The sequence below is a fragment of the Diaphorina citri genome, unplaced genomic scaffold (genome assembly GCF_000475195.1).
Source record: "Diaphorina citri unplaced genomic scaffold, Diaci psyllid genome assembly version 1.1 scaffold578, whole genome shotgun sequence".
Taxonomy (NCBI): domain Eukaryota; kingdom Metazoa; phylum Arthropoda; class Insecta; order Hemiptera; family Psyllidae; genus Diaphorina; species Diaphorina citri.
This window is the reverse complement of record NW_007378012.1, coordinates 77,344-90,351: the sequence shown is the minus strand read 5'-3', so window position 1 is coordinate 90,351 and position 13,008 is coordinate 77,344. Positions and strand designations below refer to the sequence as shown.

Below are 13,008 nucleotides of genomic sequence, written 5' to 3'. Positions count from 1 at the left end.
GCCTTGTAAGCGCTAGGCCGCGGGTTCGATTCCCGCCCGGGGCGGATTTTATCCTGATGGGATAATGTTCGTTCTCGGAACGGCTGGCTTTCTCCTATCCTGTCTTCCTTCTCTCCTCGATTTCGGGACGATAAGACCATAGCAGTTAAAGTTCCCTCTGTCAAACCTCTTAAAAAAAAAAAAAAAAAAAAAAAAAATGTGTATGAGATGTCCTTAAAAAAAGTTTAAAGTTTAAACTTAGTGGTCCAGTGAAATGTACTTACGACTGACCCAGGAAAATATTGTTTAGAAAATTTTGGAACCAGCAGGGATTCAAACCCAGCACCTCCGTAGACTAAGTGGATCGCTCAGCCACAGAGGTAGGTAGGTACTGGACAATAGTTCTAGGTGCTGATAATTACCTAAGGAACCAAACCTATGCGGAATTGGCAGTGTAGAATTGGCATACACGGAATTGGCATAAATAATCATCATATTGTACCTACCTAAAAGACATTGATATTTCCACTCCTAAATACCTACCTTGTAGTATAATTACTACTATTAAGTTCTCGGACTATTAGGCAAATTGGCAGTCCAAGGTCGTTGCATAGTCAGTAGGCCATTAGGGAAATTAGTTGCCCGCTTGTCAGAAGACAATACAGCCTGTTTACATTACCTAGTTGCTGAGTTAGCTTAGAAGGTAGCGCGCATCACCTGCCTTGTAAGTGATAGGTCGTAGGTTCGATTCCTGTGCCCTAAATCACCAAAGTATGGAAAAGTATTTACAATTCCATATTTCGATAGGATTCGTCCAAATTCAAAATTCTGCTTTTCCATTGGCTATTACATTTGTAAGATACTTTTCCATACTTTGGTGATTTAGGGCACTGGTCGGGGCGGACTTAATCCTAAACAGATAGGGTTATTTGTCTTAAGGGCTGGCTTTCTCCTATCCCATCCTCCTTCTCTGTTCGATTTCGGGACGATAACTTCTCTTTTGGTATTCAGAAGAAGAAGAAGAGACGATAGCTTTTCAGCGATACAGTGTGCTTATGTAGGACACCAAAAATACCAAAATCAATTATTGAGGCTCTCGATCAGGAAATTCATGTTCCCTTGTAAATTATTTCAAGGCCATTTACGTCCCATTTTCAAGGTCAAACAGCAAGGGAAGAACTATGAAAGATCGATCCAAGAATATGCATACACAAGAAATATAAAGTGGTGATTTATTGGGTTAAATTCAGACTTTTTCTCTCAGGAGTCCGCAAATGCTCTTTTGTTTGAACTTCAGGGTTCTATGTTGGTCCTAAAGAAATGATATAAGGTTAGCGTTACAGCGGCTGTACTAAACCATAGGAAAAAGAGGGAAAAGGAACTTCAGAAGAGAAGAAATCTCGAAAGGAAAATACAACTTACTTTTAACCCATTGAAACACCCCTTCAAAGAAGAAGAAAAAAAAAATACAACTTCAACATCTTAACCCGTTAAAACACCCCTCCAAGAGCGGTAGTTGTTTGGGACACCCTGTCGAAAGGGGTAATGCCCCTCCTTCTGGTATTTTATCGCAAAAATAATCATGTCACCAATGGAATGCAAATAAAACATGATATATTGGTTTTTGGTGCTTCCTCTCTTCCTCTCTATACTCTCTGTATTTACCTACCGCTCTATCATAATATTTACATACCGACCTCTGTCCCTTCTTCTTTTTCCCCCTCCTTTCTGTATTTTCCTTCTTTTTCTCTCCTCTCTCTCTCTCTCCTCTCTTCCCTTCTTTTGTCCCTTTTTTCCATCCCTCTCTTCTTTTCCTCTTCTTCCTTTCCTCTTTCCCTTTCTTTCGTCTATTTTCAGTTCCCTTTCTTCAGATTTATCTTTCCTTGTTTTCGTTTCATTTTATCCACATCTTTCTCTTTCCCTCTTCTTTGCATTCTCTTTTCTCCTCTCCTTTACTCTCTCCTTTATTCTCTTTTCTCATTTTCTCTTCCACTCTATTGATGTATTTATTTTCTCTCTCTTTCACTCTTATGGAATCTATCTCCCCCCTCCCTCCTTTTCTAGATTTATCTCTCTCTCTCTTTCTCTCTCTTTTCCTCTCACTCTCTCCACGTCCCATGTCCTTTCTTCCATTAAACTTTCCAGTTTATCCTTAACCCATATTGATCCGAGTTTTCTTGTATTTTTTCTCTCCACGTCCCATGTCCTTTCTTCCATTAAACTTTCCAGTTTATCCTTAACCCATATTGATCCGAGTTTTCTTGTATTTTTTTTTGTCTTTTTACTTATAAGCAAATAAAAAAGGGTGGTTTACCTCCACCAAACTTTTTTTAGTTTCTAAACAGCCTGTTAACTCCATACAGATCTGTTGGAACTTAAAGGACTTTTAGCTTCTCAGACTGATGGCAAACCTCAGAACCTGGTTTGACAAGAGCTCAGCAGAACTCTTCCGGATCGCAACCAACAAAATACTCATTGCCCATGATGATCGCCAACATCCGAAGCGGATCGGCACCTTGGATCGCAACCAACAAAATACTCATTGCCCATGATGATCGCCAACATCCGAAGCGGATCGGCACCTTAAGAAGAAGAAGAAGAAGAAGAAGAAGAAGAAGAAGAAGAAGAAGAAGAAGTTTCTAAGGGCTGGGAAAATATTGGTAAAATACACTCGAAAGCTCTCACATTTACTGGAGGGGTTGAGTGACCATATATTATTATATGGGTCACAAGGGACTAATACGGGTCTATGCATTCTTATTCTACGGAAAACTTTCGGACAAACTTTCCACACACAGACCTTATAAAAACGGATGACAAGAACACGAACTTGTTTTTTTCTTTCCAAAACATTTTATACCTTGTCTTCAGCTAGTAAACCTCGTGCACACTGAGATACTTTCTTACGATCGTACTTTCCGCTCAGATTGTATTATATATCGTTAGTGTGGACGTGAAACTGTGTAAAACTTTGTAAACAATATGGACAATAACTTCTTCTTCTTTTTCTTGTACTTGTTCTTGTTCTTGTTCTTCTTCTTCTTCTTCTTCTTCTCCTCCTCCTCTTCTTGTTCTTTTGTCTCACTTTGCCTTCTGTCCCAATTTCATTTGGGTTCGGCCCTATACAAAATACTTCTGCACCTCACAAAACCTGTACGTCATCTTTCGACCTGTGCCCTAAGAAGAAGAAGAAGAAGAAGAAGAAGAAGAAGAAGAAGAAGAAGAAGAAGAAGAAGAAGAAGAAGAAGAAGAAGTTTCTAGGGGCTGAGAAAATATTGGTAAAATACACTCGAAAGCTCTTACATTTACTGGAGAGGTTGAGTGACCATAATATATATATGGGTCACACGGGACTAATACGGGTCTATGCATTCTTATTCTACGGAAAACTTTCGGACAAACTTTCCACACACAGACCTTATAAAAATGGATGACAAGAACACGAACTTGTACCTATTTTTCTATCCAAAACATTTTATACCTTCTCTTCAGCTGGTAAGCCTCGTGCACACTGAGATACTTTCTTACGATCGTACTTTCCGCTCAGATTGTAATATAAATCGTTAGTGTGGACGTGAAACTGTGTAAAACTTTGTAAACAATATGGACAATAACTTCTTCTTCTTCTTTTTCTTGTACTTGTTCTTCTTCTTTTTCTCCTCCTCTTCTTCTTCTTTTCTTTCACTTTGCCTTCTGTCCCAATTTCATTTGGGTTCGGCCCTATACAAAATACTTCTGCACCTCACAAAACCTGCAAGTCATCTTTCGACCTGATCGTAAGAAAAATTGCCGTGTGTAAAAGGCTTGAGATACCGTCGTACCCTGTCCCACAAACTAGAGACTTCACAAGACTATGGTAAAAGGTTTTCTATGTAGAAACGAAGGTTGGGAACAAACTAGGTAATAGTTAGCAGAAGTGGTAGTTATCTCGGAGCAAGGGAGTGTGAATATGAATTCGTAATGACCTAGTTATAAGCACAGGGTTACGACAGGGGTTCCCAAACATCTTAACACTCGTATCTTGACACTTGCTTCTAACTATTTCCTTATAATGACTCAAGAATGAATAAAGGAAATTTAACTGTGTTAAGCATATCTTTAGTGTTTGTCACAAACATCGCTCCTTAACTCCATAGTTAATTCACCTAGATATTATTTTTTCAAGAGGTTTCATAGAGGGAACTGTAACTGCTAAGGTCTTATCGTCCCGATATCGAAGAGGGAAGGAATACAGGATAGGACAAGGCTAGCCGTTCCGAGAACGAACCCTATCCGTTCAGGATAAAATTCGCCTCGGGCGGGAATAGAACCCGCGGCCTAGCTCTCACAAGGCAGACGCTCTATCAACCAAGCTGACTAGACTGGTGTAAATTATATTACTTTATTGGGAAAAGCAATCTGAAGATCCGAAGTCCTCTTCCCATCACAGAGGTTGGTTATTGGTCGTTACGAGTAAACTGCATAGGTATTGGCTTTAAAGTTTCTTCGGGCACCCTAACATATATCCTGCAGGGACTGTAGGGTCATTTAGTTGCCATACAATAAGCTAGAACGAGTATAACGGAATTCATGCCAGCAGCTACACATGTATTTAGTTTATTATCGGAACTTCTCTCGGTACCCCAAGCCAACCACAGTATTGGCTACCGGTGGAGACGAGTAAAACGACCCCTTCCAAGAATCAAACCTACCTACCTACCTATTCTTATTGAATAGTTACTCATAATATTACTGAACATTTTCAACCAAACTTTATTTACAACTTTTACAAGAACAAGAATATTATTTTTTCAATTTACAAACATGACAAGTAAACAGAAACAAAGCTTGATCGAGGGTGCGGTTTATGCCTACGGCATTTTCTACCCACTTCTTCTTCTACTTCTTCTTCTTCTTCTTCTCTTTCCCCCCATTCTATTTGGATTGGACTTTTCCTTATTGGTTTTCTCTAAGACTAAAATGCTTCCTTGCGTATACCAATAGTTTCCCAAAAATACAATAACCAATTCCCAATGATGCGATGGTCCAACCATTCACCCAACGATGAGCCAACCCTACGATCTCCCAAAGATGTTGTGTGGGGAAAAATTAACTCAGACATAATTATGTGGGTACTACTACTACCTACCCACAATTTTATTTCGTACTTTTACGTCATAATGATGAGGTAAAGTGTCTGGTGCAGGAGAGACAGGAATAACAGGATAATTATGATTGGACCTTCCAATTCATAATTACTTCCTGATGTAATTGTAATTGCGATTACAATTACATTTAATGTAATTGGTAATTGATGGACCCAATTCCAATTACTCTCAAAAGTAATTGTAGTTGCCATTACAATTACATTTGAATGTAATTGTATTTTGTAATTTGTAATGGGAATTACTTTTTTAACAACTCTGGGGTATGGATTCGAGCAGGTAGTTAGGTACATCTATATATACTTATACATATCTACCTAATACCTACTTTGAAATCCAGAGTAGACAGTATTGGGAAAGTATTTACAATTCCATATTTCGATATGATTCGTCCAAATTCAAAATTCTGCTTTTCCATTGGCTATTACACTTGTAAGATCATACTTTGGTGATTTAGGGCACTGATCGTAAGAAAAATTGTAGTGTGTAAAAGGCTTTAGACACCGTCGTACCCTGTCCCACAAACTAGAGACTTCACAAGACTATGGTAAAAGGTTTTCTATGTAGAAACGAAGGTTGGGAACAAACTAGGTATTAGTTAGCAGAAGTGGTAGTTATCTCGGAGCAAGGGAGTGTGGATATGAATTAGTAATGACCTAGTTAAGCACAGGATTACGACAGGGGTTCCCAAATATCTTAACACTCGTATCTTGACACTTGCTTCGAACTATTTCCATATAATGACTCAAGAATGAATGAATAAAGGAAATTTAACTGTGTTAAGCATAACTTTAATGTTTGTCACAAACATTGCTCCTTAACTCCCTAGTTAATTCACCTAGATATTATTATTTTTTCAAGAGGTTTGATAGAGGGAACTGTAACTGCTAAGGTCTTATCGTCCCGATATCGAAGAGGGAAGGAATACAGGATAGGACAAGGCTAGCCGTTCCGAGAACGAACCCTATCCGTTCAGGATAAAATTCGCCCCGGGCGGGAATAGAACCCTCGGCCTAGCTCTTACAAGGCAGACGCTCTACCCACTACAATAACCACTTCCCAATGAAAAATTAACTCAGACATAATTATGTGGGTACTACCTATACCTACAATTTTATTTCGTACTCCAAAGACGCTGTTGAGCAGCAACATCACAATAACCCTTTACTAATCCGACACTGGTTATTAGAAAATAGTGAATTATAGTGCACCATGTGTAATTTTGTGGGTTACAGATTTGTTTAATTGAACAGGAAACTAATGCACTTTAACTCTGCAGCTAACAGTAAACCCTGCACCCAGGGCCCTATTTAGACCCCCCTCCCCTCAGGTTCTTATTTTTCCTTTACTGTGCACTGGACTCCAAAAATTTGGCCCCTCACTCGATAAAATCCTGGATAGGGCCCTGACTGCATCTACCATTATAGCCTGCACCTAACTCTATAACTCACAGTATTAGGGGGTGAATAACACATTGTAACAGACCATATTTGGAGCAAGGGACTCGTGCAAAAAGTAAATTTAACAAAGTATGTAGTAGCATGGACTCCAATAACATTATAATAGCCCCGAAGATATTTTAAACTAACCATACTCATATTATGAAGAAGTTATCCATGATACATTAATATTTTGAATTTAAACGCAAGAAAGGATCCTTTAAAAGTTTAAACTTCTTCTTCTTGTTGTACCGTATTCGCTAGCGAACGTTGGTAATCATAGTGGCGATGTTGTTTCGGTCCCGAACTTTCTCAAACAACGTTTCGATGGATACATTGTACCATTGGGTAAGGTTTTGAAGCCAATGGGTTCTGGGTCGTCCCTTTCCTCTATTTCCTGTGACATTTTCTTGTATTATTTTTACTGGAAGGTGATACTTATTAGGATTTCTTATTAAATGACCAAAGTATTCAAGTTTTCTCTTTTTTATGGTGTGTACAACTTCTTTTTCTTTATTCATTCGTCTTAACACTTCTTCATTGGTGACTTTATCTATCCATTTGATCTTCAATATCCTTCTGTACGTCCACATCTCAAAGGCTTCAATCTTTTTCATGATGGTGTTGGTCAATATCCAGCTTTCCATTCCATATAACAGAACTGAGAACACATAGCATCGTAGGTTTATTTCGTGTCCACAGAACAAGTTTTTAAATTTGAAGAATGATGTTCGCGCTTTTTCTATTCTTATTTTAATTTCTTTTTGTATGTCCCAATCATCATTGATGTAACTTCCCAGGTAATTGACATTTGATGTTCTTTCTAAATCTACTCCATAGGCTTTCAAAGTTATATTGTGTAAATTCTTCTTTTTCCTTGATACTATCATGAATTTTGTTTTTGATGTATTCAATTTAAGTCCAAAATCATCACATACTGATGTTACTTTGTCTACTAGTATTTGAAGTTCTTCTATTGTATTTGCTAAGAGGACTGTATCGTCAGCATAACTGATGTTGTTGAAAGTTTCATCGCCTATTGTTACTCCGTGTGTGATATTTGCCAAGGCTTCTTTAAAGATATATTCTGAGTAAATGTTGAAGAACTGAGGTGAAAGAACACAGCCTTGCCTTGTACCACGTTTGATGTTTACTGGCTCTGTATAGTTATTACCTTCAAGTCTGACGCTGGTAATTAATTTTACTGAGAAAAGTAATTAATTTTCCTAGGTAAAAAAAATACTACGAATTTGGAATAAAATTAGGTACCTATTTAGGTAGGTAGTAGGTACTTACAGATTACCTACACAATCTTTATTTCATTTTGAGGAATTGGACATACTCTGTGCGGTTTTAGGTAGATATATATACCGGTATTGCCATAGCCATATCTGTTTGAGGGTCCAATCTCCATACTCCTATAATCCTTTGAAAAGTAAAACCATACAGTAATCTTATTATTATAAGAGCGGGTTTTCTGTTTGTTTGTAAGAGGTTGGCGTCTAAACGGTAAGTTGTAGAAACTTGAAATTTTGTACACAGGTTCATATTTTTATGGTGGTGGTTATAGGCTAGCTTAAAAAGCCAGCCGTTTTCTAAAGCCAGCCGTTCGCAAGTTATTCAAGAAATTCGAAATTTTTGGCCGACTTTGGGTCACATTTTGGCCTGGAAGTTGAAATTTGTCGCGATGACTTATATTTTTTTTTTTATTTTTTCATCAAACTTACAATCATATTTCCTATCATAAAACATTCGGTTCACAGTTTTCTGATGAACCGTTCCGGGGATATTCGCAATTTTATTCGATTTTTGGACCTATTTTGCACATTTTCACATGAAAGAGCAAAATACACAGGGAGTAGAGACTCGACGATTCAACGCGAGGAGAATCTTTTTCCTCCAGGAGAGTTTTAGCTTCATTTTTAGCCCGTCCTTCCTTTATTATTACGATAGTAATAACAAGCTTGGTCCGTCCCTCCGGCACGCGAGGAGAATCTTTTTCCTCCAGGAGAGTTTTAGCTTCATTTTTAGCCCGTCCTTCCTTTATTATTACGATAGTAATAATTCTTCTTCTTCTTCTTCTTCTTCTTCTTCTTCTTCTTCTTCTTCTTCTTCTTCTTCTTCTTCTTTTTCTTCTTCTCCCTTATTTATGTAGTGAGAATACTGAGAACTGTAATGTTGTTCCTATGGTTTCATGTCAATGTCATAATCATAAGTCAAGACATTTTATCATCCCTCACACACACACCGTCCCATCATCTCTCAAGTCAGCATACTTTCGAATTTTAGACTGGTAGTGTTTAAGGAATACTCTTAATTTCATACTTTCTCATGCTTTTGTAAAGGAAATTTAGCCCTAAAAAATCAGGACTATCCGCAAGGGGTGTTTAGTAATACCAGTCTTAATTAAACAAAAGTTCAAGTAATCAATAAATCTTTTAACGATGAAGATCGCGAACCTGGAATCTTCTGCATGGAAAGAAAGTTTGCTTCTTCAAAAGTTCACACAATTTGTATTTTGTAATGTCTTGGAGGGTTTCAGCAGTCATTATATAATTATAAGTTCTGTTCTGCAAAATATATCTGGTTCTCCTTTTCAAGTATTTTGTAATGTTTCGTACTTTTATTTTTTTTTCTACATTTTCTTTCTTGACGTTTTATTATTCCATTTCTTACTTTTTCTTCATGTTTTTCTCCTCCCTCTGCTCATTTCACCCTTCTCCTCAGTCTCCTTCTGTTCTTTTTTCTCCATTTCCCAGAACCCCTTATTTATTTTCCTCCTTCTACTCTTCTTTGTCCTACAACTGCTGGTTTTCGACACAGTTATGGATCTCTTGTTGGACACACTGACTCTACTGATGGAAGTGAAAAACATGTAAGCTGGATGAGATATTACTTTAAAAGTTTAGAATCTATTAGACTCGTTTTTAGACTTACATATTTACTGCTTCAAATTGAAAAATCTGACAAGACACCATACATAGTTCATTATGTGTGGTGAAGCAAAACTACCATTCATCAAGAAATGGTGCACATTTTTTTTTTTTTTTTTTTTCAATATGAAGAAGATGATGATGATGATGATGATGATGAGGTTTGATAGAGGGAATAACAGAGGTCTTAAAGTTTCAAAATCAAAGGTTATAGGACATAGTAGAAAGCCAGCAGGTCCAAATACAAAACCTTGTCCGTAGGATAACGTTCAGCCCGGTGGGAATTGAAAACTTTGGACTGCATACATCCTTTTGACCCCCCATGAGCTCAAATGACATGATAGTAGTGTGTTTCTACCTCTAACTCCTTTTTTATGTATATTTTTATTGTAATTATACACATATGGAGTTTATTCAAAGTGAACATATGAATTGTCTTTTATTTGGAAGAAGAGATTACAAATTTTATGGAGAGAAATAGGCTGATGGAAAATTGAAGATGTTGTTGATTTCCGGTTGCCAGGATACGACTTGTTATCAGGGGAGTAATTAATTATTACCAATTCTAATTCATCGAAAGTAAACACTCATAACACTTCCCCTGGTCGAAGATAAGTCACCACCAATCACTAGCAGAGAACCAATTAGGTGGTCTTCTATCTCTAGTGGACCTCCGAGGTTCCGGGATAGGTACTGGATCCTGAGTTTGAGAGTCAGCTGAGGTCGGCCTAACTTCAGAAGTAGGAGTAGGACTAGGGTCGGAAAATACACTCGAGTTTAGAGTGGTACCTATCAGTTGGCTCGAATGTTGAGTCAGTAGAATGTGTTGGGCTAGATGAGTGACTAGGTCCTGGTGTACTTGGTAAGTGACTAGGTCCTGGTAAGGTTACGTCATAATGATGAGGTAAAGTGTCTGGTGCAGGAGAGACAGGAATAACAGGATAATTATGATTGGACCTTCCAATTCATAATTAGGTAATTGATGGACCCAATTCCAATTACTCTCAAAAGTAATTGTAGTTGCCATTACAATTACATTTGAATGTAATTGTATTTTGTAATTTGTAATGGGAATTACTTTTTTAACAACTCTGGGGTATGGATTCGAGTAGGTAGTTAGGTACATATACGTACATATACATATCTACCTAATACCTACTTTGAAATCCAGAGTAGACAGTAGACATCCCCATAGGAATTTATAAACAACTAATCTACGGTGGCTTTAGATTCTGTCAAATGAAATGGAAATTCAAGTCAAAGAAGAAGAAGAAGAAGAAGAAGAAGAAGAAGAAGAAGAAGAAGAAGAAGAAGAAGAAGAAGAAGAAGAAAGAAAGAAAGAAAAAAAACAAGCTGGGCCCGTCCCTCCGGGAATTTTTTAGCCCGTAGTTTATTCGATCGTGGTTAAAGAATACTTATTAGGTGACCTTCTCAAGAGAAATGCCAGTAGATAGCTGTTCTAAGCTCAAGGGAAATCAAAGGGATTATTTAGCTCTTCCATAGTATGGGTACCCAGGTAGGTAATACAGGATACCTAATGTATGTAGGTAGAAAGGATTATTAGCTTTCTGGTAGGTAGTGGGTCACAGAGGAAAATGCATAACCATGGATGAAATAAAAGTAAAATAGGTACATGTACCTAGAAAATAGGTAGGTACATGAACCAATCTCAGTGGTGCATTGGTTGGCACGGTGGACTTCGGATCTGGAGGTTGGTGGTTCGAGTCCAAGTCATGTCATGAAATTTAGCGTAGTATATTAAGCAGGGAACGAAATTTGAGACAAGCATTTATGCTTAACACAATTAAAATTCCTTTAGCTAGGTAGATGAAGGAAAATAGGTACCTACCTACCTTACCTACAAACCTACATCACCTACCTACATAGGTAAACGAGTAAACTAAGGGAGGCTGGGAGAACTGAAATGAATGGACCATAAAGGAACCTGTGCTGCTTCTTCTTCTTCTCCTCCCTTATTTATGTAGTGAGAATACCTACTGAGGACTGTTGTTCCTATGGTTTCATGTCAATGTCATAATCATAAGTCATGACATTGTCACCCTGATCATCAATAAATTCCGAAACAATATCAAAATCCAGCTTGAGAAGAAATTGTCTACCACTATATCCAAACTATTGACTGACAGTGAAAAGACTTTCTGCAAATTAATAGGGTAGATACCCTATTCATTTGGTCAACCTGGTTTATCTAACCTGGTTCACTTAAATAATAATATTATATGTATGTTTGCTTGGTACATATTGTAATTATACACATATGGAGTTATTCAAAGTGAACATATGAATAAATTGTCTTTTATTTGGAAGAAGAGATTACAAATTTTATGGAGAGAAAAAGGATGATGGAAAATTGAAGATGTTGTTGATTTCCGCGGTTGCCAGGATACGACTTGTTATCAGGAGGGTAATTAATTATTACCAATTCTAATTAATCGAAAGTCAAAGGCTTCAATCTTTTTCATGATGGTGTTGGTCAATATCCAGCTTTCCATTCCATATAACAGAACTGAGAACACATAGCATCGTAGGTTTATTTCGTGTCCACAGAACAAGTTTTTAAATTTGAAGAATGATGTTCGCGCTTTTTCTATTCTTATTTTAATTTCTTTTTGTATGTCCCAATCATCATTGATGTAACTTCCCAGGTAATTGACATTTGATGTTCTTTCTAAATCTACTCCATAGGCTTTCAAAGTTATATTGTGTAAATTCTTCTTTTTCCTTGATACTATCATGAATTTTGTTTTTGATGTATTCAATTTAAGTCCAAAATCATCACATACTGATGTTACTTTGTCTACTAGTATTTGAAGTTCTTCTATTGTATTTGCTAACAGGACTGTATCGAGTGTATCGTCAGCATAACGGATGTTGTTGATAGTGTCATCGCCTATTGTTACTCCGTGTGTGATACTTGCCAAGGCTTCTTTAAAGATATATTCTGAGTAAATGTTGAAGAACTGAGGTGAAAGAACACAGCCTTGCCTTGTACCACGTTTGATGTTTACTGGCTCTGTATAGTTATTACCTTCAAGTCTGACGCTGGCGGATTGATGCCAATAAAGGGTTTTTATGATAGTAATTAAAAAAAGGTATAGTGGACGGGCTATTGTATTCGCTTCGGTGTCGTCAGTCGGTCGGTCGGTCTGTCTGTTTGTCCCCATAGAAAGACTTATCCAAACCTGGTCGACCTATATATCAAATTAAAAGTCTTTTTACAAGGAACGTGGTGGTGCAAATATTGTACAGAAAGTGGTGGTGCAAATATTGTACAGAAAACCAAAAAGCCAGAAAACCGTGCAGCGTGCAGCGCCTAGATTTAATTTATTTAAACAAGAAATAATTAGAATTTTGAGGAAATTTAAATGTCTATCAAATGTATTGGGGTGGGTTTTAGGGGGGACAATTTTTTCGACATCTTATACCGTTTAGGAGATAATAAAGAATAATCGATATTTTTTTCGATTTATTGATTTCGATTATTTAAAATAT

General features: G+C 37.3%; 2 protein-coding genes across 5 annotated transcripts in view; both read left to right on the top strand.

Moving 5' to 3' along the window:
• Positions 1-13,008, top strand: part of LOC103510261 (sodium/calcium exchanger 3) — a 99,575-nt gene that overhangs the window by 48,023 nt on the left and 38,544 nt on the right. The window lies entirely within an intron of this gene.
• LOC103510254 overlaps positions 7,887-13,008 on the top strand; it is a 7,371-nt gene continuing 2,249 nt past the window's right edge. For 3 of the 4 annotated variants that reach the window (XM_026824354.1, XM_008474903.2, XM_026824355.1), the window contains exon 1: positions 7,942-8,071. The gene's annotated coding sequence lies outside the window, so the exon portion shown is untranslated. Of the gene's footprint in view, positions 8,072-13,008 lie in introns of all 4 variants that reach the window. The other variant, XM_026824356.1, reaches the window with a different exon arrangement.